This window comes from Hipposideros armiger, unplaced genomic scaffold, assembly GCF_001890085.2.
Source record: "Hipposideros armiger isolate ML-2016 unplaced genomic scaffold, ASM189008v1 scaffold_261, whole genome shotgun sequence".
Lineage (NCBI taxonomy): Eukaryota > Metazoa > Chordata > Mammalia > Chiroptera > Hipposideridae > Hipposideros > Hipposideros armiger.
In genome coordinates, this window is record NW_017731611.1 from 824,422 (window position 1) to 839,760 (window position 15,339).

Genomic DNA, 15,339 nt, shown 5'->3' on the forward strand with positions numbered 1-15,339 from the left:
GAGAGAGAGAGAGAGAGAGAGAGAGAGAGAGGAAGAGGGAGAGGGAGAGAAACCAAGACAGACCCACAGTGTGTTTTATAACCTTATCTCAAAAGTGGCATATTGGCACGAATGCTGGATTTTATTCATTACAGATACTGTTGGGTTATCGGAAAAGTCATGACGTATTTTTTCTATGTTTTTCATTGCAAAAATGCGCAATGACTTTTCTGACAACCCAATAGCTCTGGTATAATGTGGGAGGGAACTACACAAGAGTGTAGGTTGAGGATCATTAGGAGCCATCTTGAAGGTTGGTTACCATAAGTAGCAAATACAACATAGTCATTAGAAAGTAATCGCAAGATATTTCTCAATATTCAGCTTAAGATCCTTTGGAACACAGACACAAATAAATGAATTCAATTTCATTTAGGTTAATTGGTTGTTGAACAAATTTAGTTCAAATAAGGGCTAACTATACTTGTGATTTACAAAGGTTCTTAAGGCTTTTTAGGTTTAGAAGATCAGCCCCTCAGGGTTTCTACAGATGAGGCAATCAGAGATATCCAAGCCCCACTGATTACAATGGGCAGATTCAGTACTTACTGTTTAGGAAACAATATGTTTCCTTCTTAATTCTACTCACATTTTTTGTTGAGTGTCACTGTACGCCTGGCTGAGGGGCTACATGAAAAATTCAGACATAATAAAATGTAACTAAGCATAAATAGTTGTCTTCATTTGGGCCATCTCCTGAGGAAGTTTCCTAGATGTTTTGCTTTGTTTTGTTTTTGTTGGGGTGGGACTTCTGAGTATAGCAAAGTGAACAGGTCAACAAGTCCTATACCCCAAATAATGCAGGCCCTCTTATTGGCAGTGAACTTGGCACAGCGTTCATCTCTAACTTTTGTTCTTAGGTGACAAGAACACATAACAGTGATGAATTTGGATCGATTCTAGAATCAGACTGTCTAAATTGGAATTCTGATTCTGCTGCTGATTAATTTAGTAAGATACTTAGTTTCTCTCGTGCTTAAGTTTCCCTGTATTAAAAGGAAGGTAGAAATGGTACTTATTTCATAGGGCCATTATGGTAATGCAATGAATTAATACACACTAAGCTCTTAGAAGAGCTCCTCATATGTATAGACTCAGTATGTTTCAGTTCCTTGATACTCAGAGTGTGGCTCATGAATCAGCAGTATCGGCATCATGTTGGAGCCTATTGGAAATACAGCATTTTGGATCCCACCCCCAAACTCCTGAATGAGAATCTGCATTTCAGTAAGATCCCTAGGTGATCTGCACAGGAACTAAAGGGTGAAAAGTGCTGAGTTAGCTGACATCAGCACCACTACCACCATCTACTGAAGCTTTCTGATCCTTGGCCCTTGAGTTTCACACCTAAACACTCTCTGTATCTTGCCCTGCTTGGCCATTTCTGATTGGTCATTCCCTTGGCTGGTCTACTTGGTTTTTGATTCCATATCTCATCCAAGACCTTACCTCTCAATTTTTCCTGTGAGTTCCCCACACTGCAGTCTGTCTACAGGAAAGTGACACTGCACTGCTTCAGCCACAGCTGCTAGGACATCACTCCCTGACCAGAGCTTAGCAGTCCCTCCCAGGATCCTGCTTCCCATCTGAAAACGACTTACTAATTGTGTGGCCTTGAGAAAAATTTCTATTATTTGCCCATCTGAGCCTCATTTTCTGATCTGCAAGATGAAGATAAAATTATTCAGTTAGTTAACAAGTACAATCTTACTAGTTGTTTGATCTTGGGTAGTTATTTAACCTATTTCAGCCTCATTTTTTCCTCATCTGGAAAATAGAGATAAGGTTGCCTTTCGAAGAGGATTATAAAGATTGAGATAATATATGTTAAGCAGTTAGCATTATGGTCAATACACTGTATGCAAGCAATAAATCTTGGTTACTATATTAATGAGTATCAAAACATACTATGATGATGATTATCATGACTTATCTCATTTTTTCTTGATGTCCCTGAAAATTACTCAGTCCAGCATCTGACACCCCCTTCCCAAACATTTGCCACATATTTCTGGAGTTACTTTAAAACGAACATCATATATTTGCATGTATAAATTCCAGAGTATATATGCGTCACATGACATTCTAGTCATACTCGGTAAATGTTTGACACATGAATAAATGAACAAATGATTGAATACTTTATATTTGTAAAGAATCAAGGGTGATATTTACTTGCTCTTGTCTGTGAGACAAAAATAAATCCCTTAACTTAGAATTCATGTTTTCGTTCAACTGGGCTTCATTTAAGTTGATCTTTCATGAATGCCCAAACAGATCTACCCATCCAGCCAAACCAATGTAATAAGCTTATCCTTTGAACTGTATAGAGCAATAGACAGAGTTTGAGCTTTGAAATGTTTGACATCAACTTGAATCATGATCCTTCATTAACAATCTGTGAGATCTAATGCAGGCCCTTGAACCTGTCTGAGTTTTGGGTTTTCTCCTCCATAAAATAGAAATAACTATCCCTCAATATCGTTATAAGATTTTAGTGAGACAATACATATAAAAATTGATAGCACAGCAACAGACACATAATAGACAATCAATAACTATGAATTCCTTTGTTCTTTTGCTTGATACACCCTTTTGGACAGCAATTCAGTAATATGTACCAATCCTCAAACTTCTACTATCCAGAATTCCACATCTAGGAATTTTCCTCAGGAGATGATCCAAAAGACAAATATTTATTCATAGTTATATTTTACCATGTCTGTGTTTTTAAGGTAGCCCCTCAGAAACTGGTAGGTTGAACCTCCCACAATAGGCATTCACTCAGGGTCACTCTCTCATCTATTTTAGTGTGTGTCTCATCATCAGGCTAGCTTCCAGAAAAACCATTTTTCACACATTCATTCATTTACTCATTCAACAAATATTTACTTGAGCACTGAAGGCAGAGTGAAAGAGAATAAAGAGAGGAATAAGATATTTCCCCCTCTCACTGGAGTTATAATGAAGTAAAAATCTACTTTATTGAGCCACCATACTTCTCTGATTTTGGCAAATTCTATCTCATTTCTTGGTCACAGTTCAAATATTGCCTAATCTATGATAGAGTCTATGACTTTCCTAGTAATCAAAGTTCTTGGTTCCTTCACCTTTGCCTCCATAGAATTCTGCTCATGCCTATTTTTTATGGCTAACACATTACATTTTCAGTGTATGTTTACAAACATCTTGTCTCCTTCACTGGACTGCAAGCGCTTCAATGATATGGACTTACCAATCTTGTTCAGCTTAAAAAGGGCCTAGCAGAACAGCAGGCACTTGTGTTCAATGAATGTTGAGTGAATGACTGACTGAATGAATAAGCAAATTAAAATCACACTTAACTATGACTCAATTCAAAATATAGACTATTTCCTGAAAAACAGAATAAACCCTCAAAGAAGGCTAAAGGAGGAAGAACCTACCAGGTTTGGAAATCAGGGACGTTTCAATGGGGAGGGTACAATGTAATTCAGACCTTAAAAAGGTAAAAGGATTTCAATAAAAATGAAACACCATGACATCCTGAGTCTACAGATAAGCCTAAGCCAAAGCACACAGCTGGGGAAGCTGGAGGCGGGTGTGGTTTATGCATGTTTAGAGACCAGTATACAGTCTAATTTGTGGAGACGTAGGAAATAAGGCTGTTAAGGTAGGTTAGAATCGCCATTTTGCAGGACCTTGAAAGCTAGAGTGAAGGATTTATACTAAATTTTACAGGTGTTTTAAGTGTTGGGGTGCCAAGGAATGTATTTTAGGAAGATAAAGTTACTCAGTAAAATAGTTCTAGCAACATATGGATTGCACCTAGACATGAGTGGTGTGGGAGTAAGAAGAAGGCATGCCAGCGGGGTGTCCACGTAGGAGGCTAGCGGAAGGAAACTTAGGTGACAGCGGTGGGGTGAGAGTCCTGGACACCTACAGGGAAGCCACCAGGTCAGCTGTCTCAGCTTGGGGGCACCGAGTACTACAGGGAAGCACACCTCGGAAATTCATGAAGCCCTTTATCATCCAGGGGTCCCAGACTAGGATTTGGATGTGATGTGACATAGAATGAATGAGGCCTACGCTCTGCTCTCAGAGAGCTTTTTAGCACAAGAAGACAAAGAGACACACAAGCAACTACAATCTTAGACACATCATAATAAGTGACAGACGTGTAGCCAGAGTGCTGAGGGGGGCCAGGAGCCCAGAGCTCTGGTTCTGATGATCCGCTTGGTAACCTTATCTTCCTAGGAGTCCTTTGCTCTGTATTCATGTCTGCTAAATAGTGAAGGTACAGCCTCAGGAATGCCACTTAACCTCCATGGAATTCACTTTGTCACCTGCTGCCTACTGATAGGACAACCAAAATTATGTCTGCTTGCTTCAACTTTGGAATATTGGCTATCTTTTACTTGTCACCATGCTCCACTCACCTGTGGGACCCTCCACAGGTGTCATCTTCTCCCACACAGCTGAATATTCAACTGAATATAATCAGGGATTCTATAAACTTTGAACCACTAGAGACTTTCTCAGCACATGAAGCTTGTTCTGCTCCCTGCTGCGTGGGGTCTAGTGCGAGCTCTGGACTCTTTACTGCTCCTGCTTTTCAAGAAATAATCAGTAGAAAGAGATTTCAAAATAGCCACTAAGTGGAACAATGTATAATGTATACTCCTGGAACCTTCCAGTCAATGACATGTACATCAGGTTGGTACTAACCAGAAGTGTTAACAGCGTTCCGTGAGGGGTCTATCAATGAGGAAGGTGCTGAAAGAATTTAGACAAGGGAGGGAATTTCTGGAGGGGCACTAAGAAGAGCAAAGATTTGGAAGAAATTGGCTCGATGCATGGAGAAGACAGTTAAAGACTCTCTCGATTCAGAAAGCGGGGTGTGTTGGAAGTAGCAAAGAAGCAAATATGAGGAGAGAATCATCCATTCAATGAGAAAATACAGGGAGGCAACCTTGAGTTTAGTTTAGGGGAGACATTTCTAAGAGGCAGATTTGTGAAGAGAGAGACAGGGCATCCTTGGAAGGTGATGAGGGTTATGGCTGGAAGAATGTAAGTGGATACTGAATGTCAACTTTGAAGCGCTACAAAAATATTCCTACTTCAATTAGGGATCTAGCATTAAATCATGAACTCCAAAATTAAAAGAGAATTTAATAAATAGCATAGTCTTGAGAATGTGATAAGAAGAGTGGGGCAAATGGTATGGAGTACAGGGAGAAATAAGAAAGGGTGAAGGGGAAGAAGGGAGGAAAGAAAGGAGGGAAGGAGAGGAGAAAAAGGAGGACAGGAGGGATGGTGAGAGGAAGAAAAAAGGAAGAAAGGAAGAAAAAGGTAAGAGACGGACCAAAGGATGGAGGGAAGGAGACAAGAAGGGAGAAAGGGAAGGAAGAAAGGGATACACAGTTGAGTCATGTCCAATATTGGTTCACTGAACATGAATCCTCACAATTCATTATTGTTAATAATCAACTCCAGGGGTCTATCCACCTATGAATTTCTGATTATGTGACCAACCATGGATAGTGTATGAGTGCTTCTATTCATAAGAAATAAAGGAGGAGGGCCCAGCTTTGGGTTCTGGGCTGTTTCAAAAAGAGAAACAATGGCTAGCTAATAAGACATCCTAATTGACTGTATCTTGTGGACTTTAAAAGTGTCAGAGCAATTTAGCCTTCAAAGAACTGCATAAAATATTTTATCACAGCCTTCCCTTGATAACTTTAATAAACTGTGGCGCCTTTAGGGACCCAGATCCATATAAATTAACTGCCTTCAACTTGGAGCATCAGGGTCTTTATCTTTTGTCAGCTTAATTATGTGTTTTAATTTTATTTTTAACGTTTAAAAAATGACCCATGCTAAGAGCATTCTCGATTGTTTAATTAAACAAATGAATACTGTTATATCCGGATGATCAAACTCTAATGTGTCACGTTAGTGTTTTATAGGGAGCCAAGAACTCCACGGTGGTACGGAGGCAAGCCAAACACTCCAAAGTCTACCTGACGACCTTTTCAGAGTGATTTTGTGGTCTAACTTGGCTGTGCAGCTATCTTACACTAACTAATTTGTGACTGATTCCACTAGAAGTCCAGTATGCATTTAAGTATCTAATTTTGCACAACTCTCTGCATGGTGTAGGTTAGAGACATGAAAGGGGTAAAGTGGTATATCCAGAATAACTTGAGCTCCCTAAGTCCATAGGCAAAACATCACCCCTTGCCCACCAGTCCTCTTTACATTCTTCACATCTTCTGTCAAACCATTATTCTCACTTCCAAATAGGTCAGCCTCATGCAGTTTCCAACCTGGCCCTTCAGAGTTCTGTTCAGCCTTTAGGCGTAGTCTCCTACTTCAAAATCACACAAAAATAGGATTCCTAAACCTCTGTTACACTCAGAATCCTAGCCTTGACCTCTTGCACTGACATGCTTACTACTCTGAATCTTCATTTACTGATAATCCTCATGGATTTTGACATTTTTTTTTCCATTTTGGACTAAGCTTCATTTCTTGTTTTAGAAACACATTAATAGCTCTTCCAGTATGGCTTGGTGTCCAAAATACTTTGGACACCCACACCCCCATGAGTGTACTCCGGCTCCTTGTAGAGGTTGTGAATGTCTCCCATCCAATATTTTCTATACATCATTATAAATAGCTTTCCTAAAAAAAGCTTTGATCATGTCCTTCCTGCCTAAAGCCATTCAGTGATTTCACATTGTCACCAGTATAAAGTACTGATTGCTTAACAAGATGCCCCAGACCTTTCAAACTTTAGCTCCAGATCAATATGTTGGACCTATCAGCTTGTAGCTTCCTATCACTAACATGACAGAAAGTGGACCCCTCATTCTTCCTGGAATGTATACTATGCTTTCCCTCTTTCTTGCTTTCTCTCATGTTTTCTCCGTATGACTGATTTCCTTTGTTTCCAGTTTTCTATCTAACAAAACATGTACCCTCTACTAGGAAGCTCATCATAATTCCCATGATTCCATTCTACCTACCACATAATTGGGAGTACCAGCCAACCTGTGCTGGGTAGATGATCACATCACCGTGTCATTACTCATAGAGGGCTGCCCTCATGAACACAGAGAACACAGATGAGGCAACTGCCTATGCCTTGGTCTCTAGCAATGCTCCACTGCCCCTTCCCAAACAAGGGGCATATACTTAGCTGAGGCCTAGACGATAAGAAGGAGTAGCTATGGAGGGAGCACAGCAGGCCAAGAAAACATTATGTACAAAAATGGTAAAACAATCACTGTTCTCTAAGAATTATAAGGGCTTTATGTTGTGATGCAACTGAGATTTAAAATAGGAAGAAAAAAGTTTTTTTAAATGTTGGGTATATAGAATTAAATTAATGATAATGTTTCACGAGAAGCATTAATTAGCATTAATTAATGATAATTAATGTTTCATGAGAAACTTATCTGTGCATGACCTTTATTTTATTATTTTTTTACTTTATTATTTTTAAGTTAATTTATTTTTCAATTACACTTGACATATAATATATTAGTTTCAGGTGTACGACATAGTGATTAGGTACTTATATACCTTACAAAGTGATCACCATGATAAGTCTAATAGCCATCTGTTACTGTACAAAGTTATTATGATACAATTGACTATATTCTCTATGCTGTACTTTACATCCTAGTGACTATTTTTATAACTGGCAATTTGTACTTCTTAATCCTTTCACTTTTTCACCAATCACCCCTAACCCCCTCCCATCTGTCAACCATCAATTTGCTCTCTGTCATTATGAGCTAGTTTCTGTTTGTTCATTTATTTTGTTTAGATTCCACATATAAGTGAAATCATATGGCATTTGTCTCTGTGACTTATGTCACATAAAATAATACCCTCTAAAGTCCTCCAAGATTGTCACAAGTGACAATATTTCATTTTTTTTATAATTGAGTAATATTTCATTGTATTATGTACCATGTACCACTTCTTTATCCATCGTCTATTGATGTATGCTTAAGTTGCTTCCATATCTTGGGTATTGTAAATAATGCTGCAATGAACATAGGGATGCATATATATTTTGAATTAGTGTTTTATATTTCTTTATATAAATGCCCAGAAGTGGAATTGCTGGGTCATATGGTAGCTCTATTTCTAATTTTTTGAGGAACCTCCATGTGGTTTTCCATAGTGGCTGCACCAATTTACAACCCCACCAACAGTGAACAAGGGTTCCCTTTTCTCCGTATCCTTGACAACAGTTGTGTGTTGATTTATTGAAATAGCCATTCTGACAAGTGTGAGGTGATATCTCATTGTGGTTTTGATTTGCATTTCCCTAATGATTAGTGATGCTAAACATCTTTTCATGTTTGTTGGTCATTTCTATGTCCTCTCTGGAGAAATGTCTATTTATGTCCTCTGTCTGTTTTTTAATCGGATTGATTGTGTTTTTTTTTATGATAAGCTGTATGAGCTCTTTGTATTTCTTGGATATTAATCCCTTATCAGATATATCATTTGCAAATATCTCCTCCCATTCAGTAGGTTGTCTTTTTGTTTTGTTGATGGCTTCCTTTCCTGTGCAAAAACTTTGTCGTTTGCTGTAGTTTATAAATTCTAGATTTTTACCATTATGACAAGGGCTGCTATGATCAATCTTGTATCCTGGTAGTTTCTTTTGGATATTTACCTAGAAGTAGAATTGTTGGGTGTTAGGGGATATAAATGTTCAATGTTTACTAGATAATGACAAATTACTGTGATCTGGAGAACAGCAATTGGAGAAATGCCCTAGAGGAAAATACTCAATCAAGTTGTTCACCTTCCCAGATTTGCTCAGCCATGATTTTTCCTTGATGCTACTGATGACCATACAGGATGGTCTCCTAGCACCAACCATACTCTTGGAAATTGCAGAAGGGGATTATTTTCATTGGAGTGAGGTTTATTTAGCTCCTTGCCCATCTTCATGGTGGGGGACATGTTGCCTTGGCACTCTGCCTGTTCATCCAGCTTGGCGCACTGTGGTTGCAGCTCTAGATTTTTATGTTGCAGGAATAATCTAATGGAGCCGCGGCTCACATCTTGTCTTATGCAGTTTTTGCCTCTTGCACCCAGGGTTCCCCTGTTGTTGCTGAGAACAGGGCACTACGGGGCCTGTATGGTGCCCACACACTCTCACTGGCCCACCTCCCCAGGCCCATGAGGCTGCAGACTGCATGAAGTACTGCTGGATTGCACACCACCCACCCTCTGAGTGACTCACTCTTTACCCTGTGACTCACTCTGCTGAGGCATCTGCTGCTGATGTCTTGGAACTAGCTTCCCAGCAGCCCTGGGAACTGGGTCATACAACGGGAAGTACAGGGGGATTGATGATCAATAGGGTACATTTTCACTAAAGGGAGTGGGAAGAGCCTGAGAAACCAAATATGTGTGTTGCAAAGCTGTGGCCAGACAGAAACATGCCTACATGCATTTCCTCTAGCTCCTTCTCTATAATAATTCCTCTTTTCTTTCACTCTTAGTTCTGAGATTGCTTTCCTCTCAAATTAAAAAGCAGTATCAGCATATAAGTTTTTACCTCAGGGAAACCAGGCAGCATTCTCCACTAGTGAAACCAGGTAAGAGACAGCACTGAGGTACTGGTCAGTGTCACATTTATATGGGAGAAAGAAAGTCAGCCCAGTTACCAGAGCATGTGCCTTCCTCTATTTCACAGATCTCCTAGGCTGCCCAGTAGCTGGTTATATTCTTCCCCACGACCCTTCTGATCCATGTAACAGCTGAACTATTCCTTGCTAAACTGATTACATCAGTCCCTTTCTATTCCCTGTAGGGCACTGCATTTTTATATTTCACTTTTCACAGCTTAATCAGTTCCAACCCAGATCATCCCGGTCATGCAGCCGCATACCTTTCTTTTCATTGAATTAAGATTCACATAACAAAATTAACCATTATAAAGTGAACAATTCAGTACATTCACGATGTTTTAGAACCACACTTCTATCTTGTTCCAAAACATTTTATCACCCCAAGAAGAAATCTTGTACCCATTAAGCATTACCCCGGTCACATACTCTTTTTTTAAATTAATACCTTTTCTTTTCTTCACCTCTAATATTCATGTAACAAATTCAGGAAAACATATATCTATCTCCTCCTAAATCCTTGTTTGGTGAGTAAAAAAATAAATAAATAAATAAATAAATAAATAAATAAATAAATAAATAAATAAATAAAATATATATATGTATGTATATACACACAGATATATATGTATATCATTGCTAATAAGTTTAATTTAATATATTCTTCTAGTGATACAAAAATATCAAACAAGATAGAAATCTTCAGAAATCAACCAGAGAGCAGATTCAATTAAATTCCACATTTATTTATGAAGCACACACTATATTAAGGTTGAAAGAGAACAGGGGATTTAAATTCACATTTATTGAGTGATTCCATGTCATCATGGAGCAAAACACCTTACTACTTTTGGTCATTCAGTCCTTACACTAAGCCTATAACGTTAGAATTATTTTTCCTGTTTTGCAGATGAGCAAACTGAGGCTCAAAGAGTTTAAGTGAGATATTTAGATGACCAGAACCCAAATTTGCAAAGACAAAGAAAGCCCTTTCAACTAAACCATCCTGCCTCAAAACTGTCAATGTTTTGGGAATACTTAATAATTATCTTTGGATATATAACAATATTAAAACTTAAATAGTTACTTTTATATTATACAGTTATTGATTGCTAATCATTCCAAAACTTAGTGCAGTAAAGCAATAATCATACATTTGTTCACAATTGTGTCCATAAGCAATTGGGGCTGGACTCGGGTGAGCAGGTCTGCTAGCCTCACAAGGTATTCCTTACATTGCTGCAGTCATTGGATGGTCAACTAGGGCTGGACCATCTAAGATGGTCTTACTCACATCTGGCAATTGGTGTGCCTGTCATCTCAGGTACCTCAGTTCTCCTTCATGTGATCTCTCATTCCCTAGAAGATTAGATGGCTTCTTCACATAGTGCCAGAAGCATTCTAATAGCACCAACGCAAAATGGCAGCTAATGCCTAGCTTCAAAAATCAGTGCCTCTTCTGCCACATTCTAGCAGTCAAAGCAAATCATAAGACCAATCTAGACTCAAAGAGTGGGGAAATAAACTCCCCCTCTTGATGGCGAAAGAATAAACATCACATTGCAAAGGGAAATGAACTCACAGAGACGTTTCATTGAAGATCATTATTATAGCAATCTACCACATATATTCTGGAGTTAATTCTTCTCAACTGATTGCTTTTCTGTCTTAGTGAAGCACAAGGACCCCTTCCAGTGCTCTCTGGAGAGCAGGAACCGCATCATCATCTGGAGGCACTGTTCTGGTGCCTACGAGGGTGGAGCAGGTAGGGGGGCTGAATGCTGTTTCCATCTGTGTGGGTTACACACCACCTATAGTCATCAGCATACTCCAGTCCAAAGTTTGATCACAGCCCATATTTCAAGTGATTTGGGATCTAACCAAAACACTCCAGTTCTAAATGAGTTTAGAGTGGAAACAGATGAACATTTAAAAGAGACTTTTTTTTTTCCTGCAAGAATATGTCTAGAAATAGGCTCTGGAAATAAGTGATGTGGGAGCAGAATTTATATATTTTTCTAACTATTAGAAGTGTAGGAGCTACAGTGTAATTATTAGTCATTCCTCTGGCCATCATCTTTCCTTGGGTGGCTTGTTCCTTCCATACATACAGTACATATGATCAATGGTTGTGATGTAACTAGCTCTGTGTTTCTTCCAGGGAGACAGTCACCTTTTCCTCTGTGCCCACCCCTTAAGCTACATGTATGTGATATAGCATATTACTCATGCACTTTCCTGTCGGTCATGAGAATGTACCTTGCAAACCTCCAACTACAGGGAAGCATAACCAACCTAGGGCTCCAGCCACTGCACTCTAAAATCTATCACTGAATTTGCTCCAAAGCCATGCATATCACAGGCTGCTCCTAGACAAAGACCCAGTGAGTGAGCATGGCAGAAACACTAAGGCAGACCCACACTTGGGAGACATGAGACTCCTGTGACAGGTGACTTCAGCTCAAAAGCTCCCCAGTGACCATGATGAACTTTTCACTTAACCTTCCTTCCCTCTGTTGCTGGGGTCAGACTCACATTGCAATCTATTGACAAAAGGCCTCCAAGTCTCATTCGCTCTCTCCCCATTTTCTCTCACAGGGATTTCCCCTAATAAAATTCTTGCATTTTCAATCCTGTGTTGGCATCTGCTTATCAGGAGATGTGAACTAACATTCGCTCTGTCAACAGACTGTGAACGCCTTAAGAGGTGTAGGATATGTTACGTACATCTTTGTATTCTCACTTCTTTTTTAATTAAATTTATTGGGGTGACACTGGTTGGTAAAATTACATAGATATCAAATGTACAATTCTGCAATACATCATCTATATACTGTATTGTGTGTTCACCACCCAGAGTCAGTTCTCCTTCCATCACTATTTTTAGATTCCTTTTACCCTCACTTACCCTTCCCCTCCCCCATTACCCTCTGGTAACCACTGAACTATAGTCTGTGTCTGAGTTTTTGTTTCTTTATTTGTATTGTTCCTTTGTTGCTTTCAGTTTTATATCCCACATATCAGTGAAGTCATATGGTTCTCAACTTTTTTTGTCTGACTTATTTTGCTTAGCATAATAATCTCAAGATGTACTAAGAAGTGAGAGTACATTATGTCTTAGTACACTCCTTGATATATAGCTCATGCTCATTAGAGTTTTATGAGTGAGCAAATTCTAGAACTATTGTTTCATTACATTACAAAAATGACAACAAATGTTTGTTGACATCCTGTAAGCCAGATACCGAGTTAAGTGCTACACAAGGATTATTGTATTTAATCCTCATAACAACCTTTATTACCTTTATCTTAGAGATGAAGAAATTGAAGCACAGAGAAAGTAACTTGTCCAAATCACATACCTAGTAAATGGTAGAGCTAGGACCTGAACTCAAGATGTCCAATTCTAGAGAACGTATCTTAGTCACTAAAATATATTTCTTTCCTATGTTCCAGCTACTAGGATAGAGGATGAATAAAACATACAGAGATGAATAAGAAATAGTTCCAAATTTCCAGATCCACATCAAAAGAGACAGACACTTTGTTCATTCATTCATATGTTGAATACCAACTATCTTCCAGGAACCATATTAAACCTTGGATATTCACATTGTGAATAAGGCATTGACCTATCTTCAAGACAGTTATAATGGATGAGGGGGACAGACAGGTGGACACTCAATGCCGCTCACTGGTTAATGCGAGGCAGGAGGAAGTATGGGATGAGAGCCAGATGTGTATCCTGCAAAACTTGAGAGTGGGAGAGTGAGGAGGGCATGTAGCAAGTAAGGCTTCCCAGAAAAGATTATGCCAGGTCCGAAGCTTTATGAACCAGTAACAATTTATAGAGAAGAGAGGGAAAGTGACTTATGAATTGAGGGATGTCTCAGAATTTGCTAGTTTGATCAGGACTTGAATGACGGACAGAACTTTAACAAGGAAGATGGTGAGAAAGGACATTGTGAGCACGGAAAAGCAAAATATGAAAAAGTGTGCAGGTAGAAGCTTAGGCCATGTGTTCCCTGAATAATAAATGTAGAAGAAGGTACAGGGAAGAAGTTAATAAAAGATGATGTTTGAAAAGCCATCCAAGTTCATTGTTGAAGGGTTTGAAAATAAGTGTGAGCAACCTGGATGTTATTCTTATAGGACGAAGGAGCCATTGAGTTTAAGTTGGAACATGGCATCATCAGATTCGGATAGAATAGTGTTATATACTACCCCCAAGGGTCTGTAAGGATGAAGGAGCAAAAATGAAAGACAGAAAGGGAAAGGAGAATGACCTTTTATTCAGTGCCTATTATGTGCATGGTCTAAGGTTAGGTGTTTTGTTCCTATTTGTTCATTTAATCCAAAAAATAATCTTCCAAAGTAGATATTAATGCCTTTATTTTATTGGTCAGAAGTCAGTTCAAAGAGGTTAACTTAATTATCATACAACTTTTCTACAAAAACTCTGCAGGTCAGAAGGGAGTGGCAAGAGGTCTTCAAAGTGATGAAAAACAGAGGCCTACAACCTAGATTGCTTTATCCAGCCAGGTTATCATTTAAAATTGAAGGAGAGATAAAGAGCTTCCCAGAAAAGAATAAGCTAAAGGAATTTATTACCATCAAGCCAGCACTACAGGAAATGTTAAAAGGGCTGCTTTACGCAGAGGAAAGAGAAAAACAACCTAACTAATGAAGACCAGGAACACAAATAACAAAATGGCAATAATTACGCACCAATCAATAATCACATTACATGTAAATGGACTGAATGCTCCAATCAAAAGACACAGGGTGGCTGAGTGGATAAGAAAGCAAGACCCTTGCATATGCTGTATACAAGAGACTCACCTCAGATCAAAAGACACACACAGGGATGGAATAAAATATTTCATGCAAATGGAACCGAGAAAAAAGCTGGAGTAGCGATACTTACATCAAATAAAATGGACTTTAAATTGAAGAACANACCCCGCTGTCACCAATGGACAGATCCTCCAGACAGAAAATCAACATGGAAACAGTGGCCTTAAATGACACTTTAGACCAGCTGGATTTAATCAATATTTTCAGAGCATTTCACCCCAAAGCTATGGAATATACATTCTTCTTAAATGCAAATGGATCATTTTCCAAGATAGACCACATGTTAGGCCACAAAACAATTCTCCATAAATTTAAGAAGATTGGAATCATATCAAGCGTCTTCTCCGACCACAATGCTATGAAACTAGAAATCAATTACAAGAAGAAATCCAGAAAGTACACAAATATATGGTGGCTGCATAACATGCTACTAAATAGCGAGTGGGTCAAAACTGAGATCAAGGAAGAAATCAAAAGATACCTCGAGACAAACGAAAATGAAAACACAACAACCCAAAATCTATGGGATGCAGGGAAAGCAGTCCTAAGAGGAAAGTTCATAGCAGTGCAGGCCTACCTAAAGAAGCAAGAAAATTTTCAAATCAATAGGTTATCCTTACACCTCAGGGAACTGGAAAAAGAACAGCAAAATAAGCCCAAAGGCAGCACAAGGCAGGAGATAATAAAGACCAAGGCGGAAATAAACGAAATAGAGACCAGAAAAACAATACAAAAGATCAACGAAAACAAGAGCTGGTTTTTTGAGAAGATAAGCAAAATTGGCAAGCCTCTAGCTAGA

The 15,339-nt window shown here is 38.8% G+C and overlaps 1 protein-coding gene across 3 annotated transcripts in view; it reads right to left on the reverse strand.

The window, feature by feature from the left end:
• Nucleotides 1–15,339, reverse strand: part of AGBL4 (AGBL carboxypeptidase 4) — a 1,130,159-nt gene that overhangs the window by 602,714 nt on the left and 512,106 nt on the right. The gene's annotated exons all lie outside the window — the stretch shown is intronic.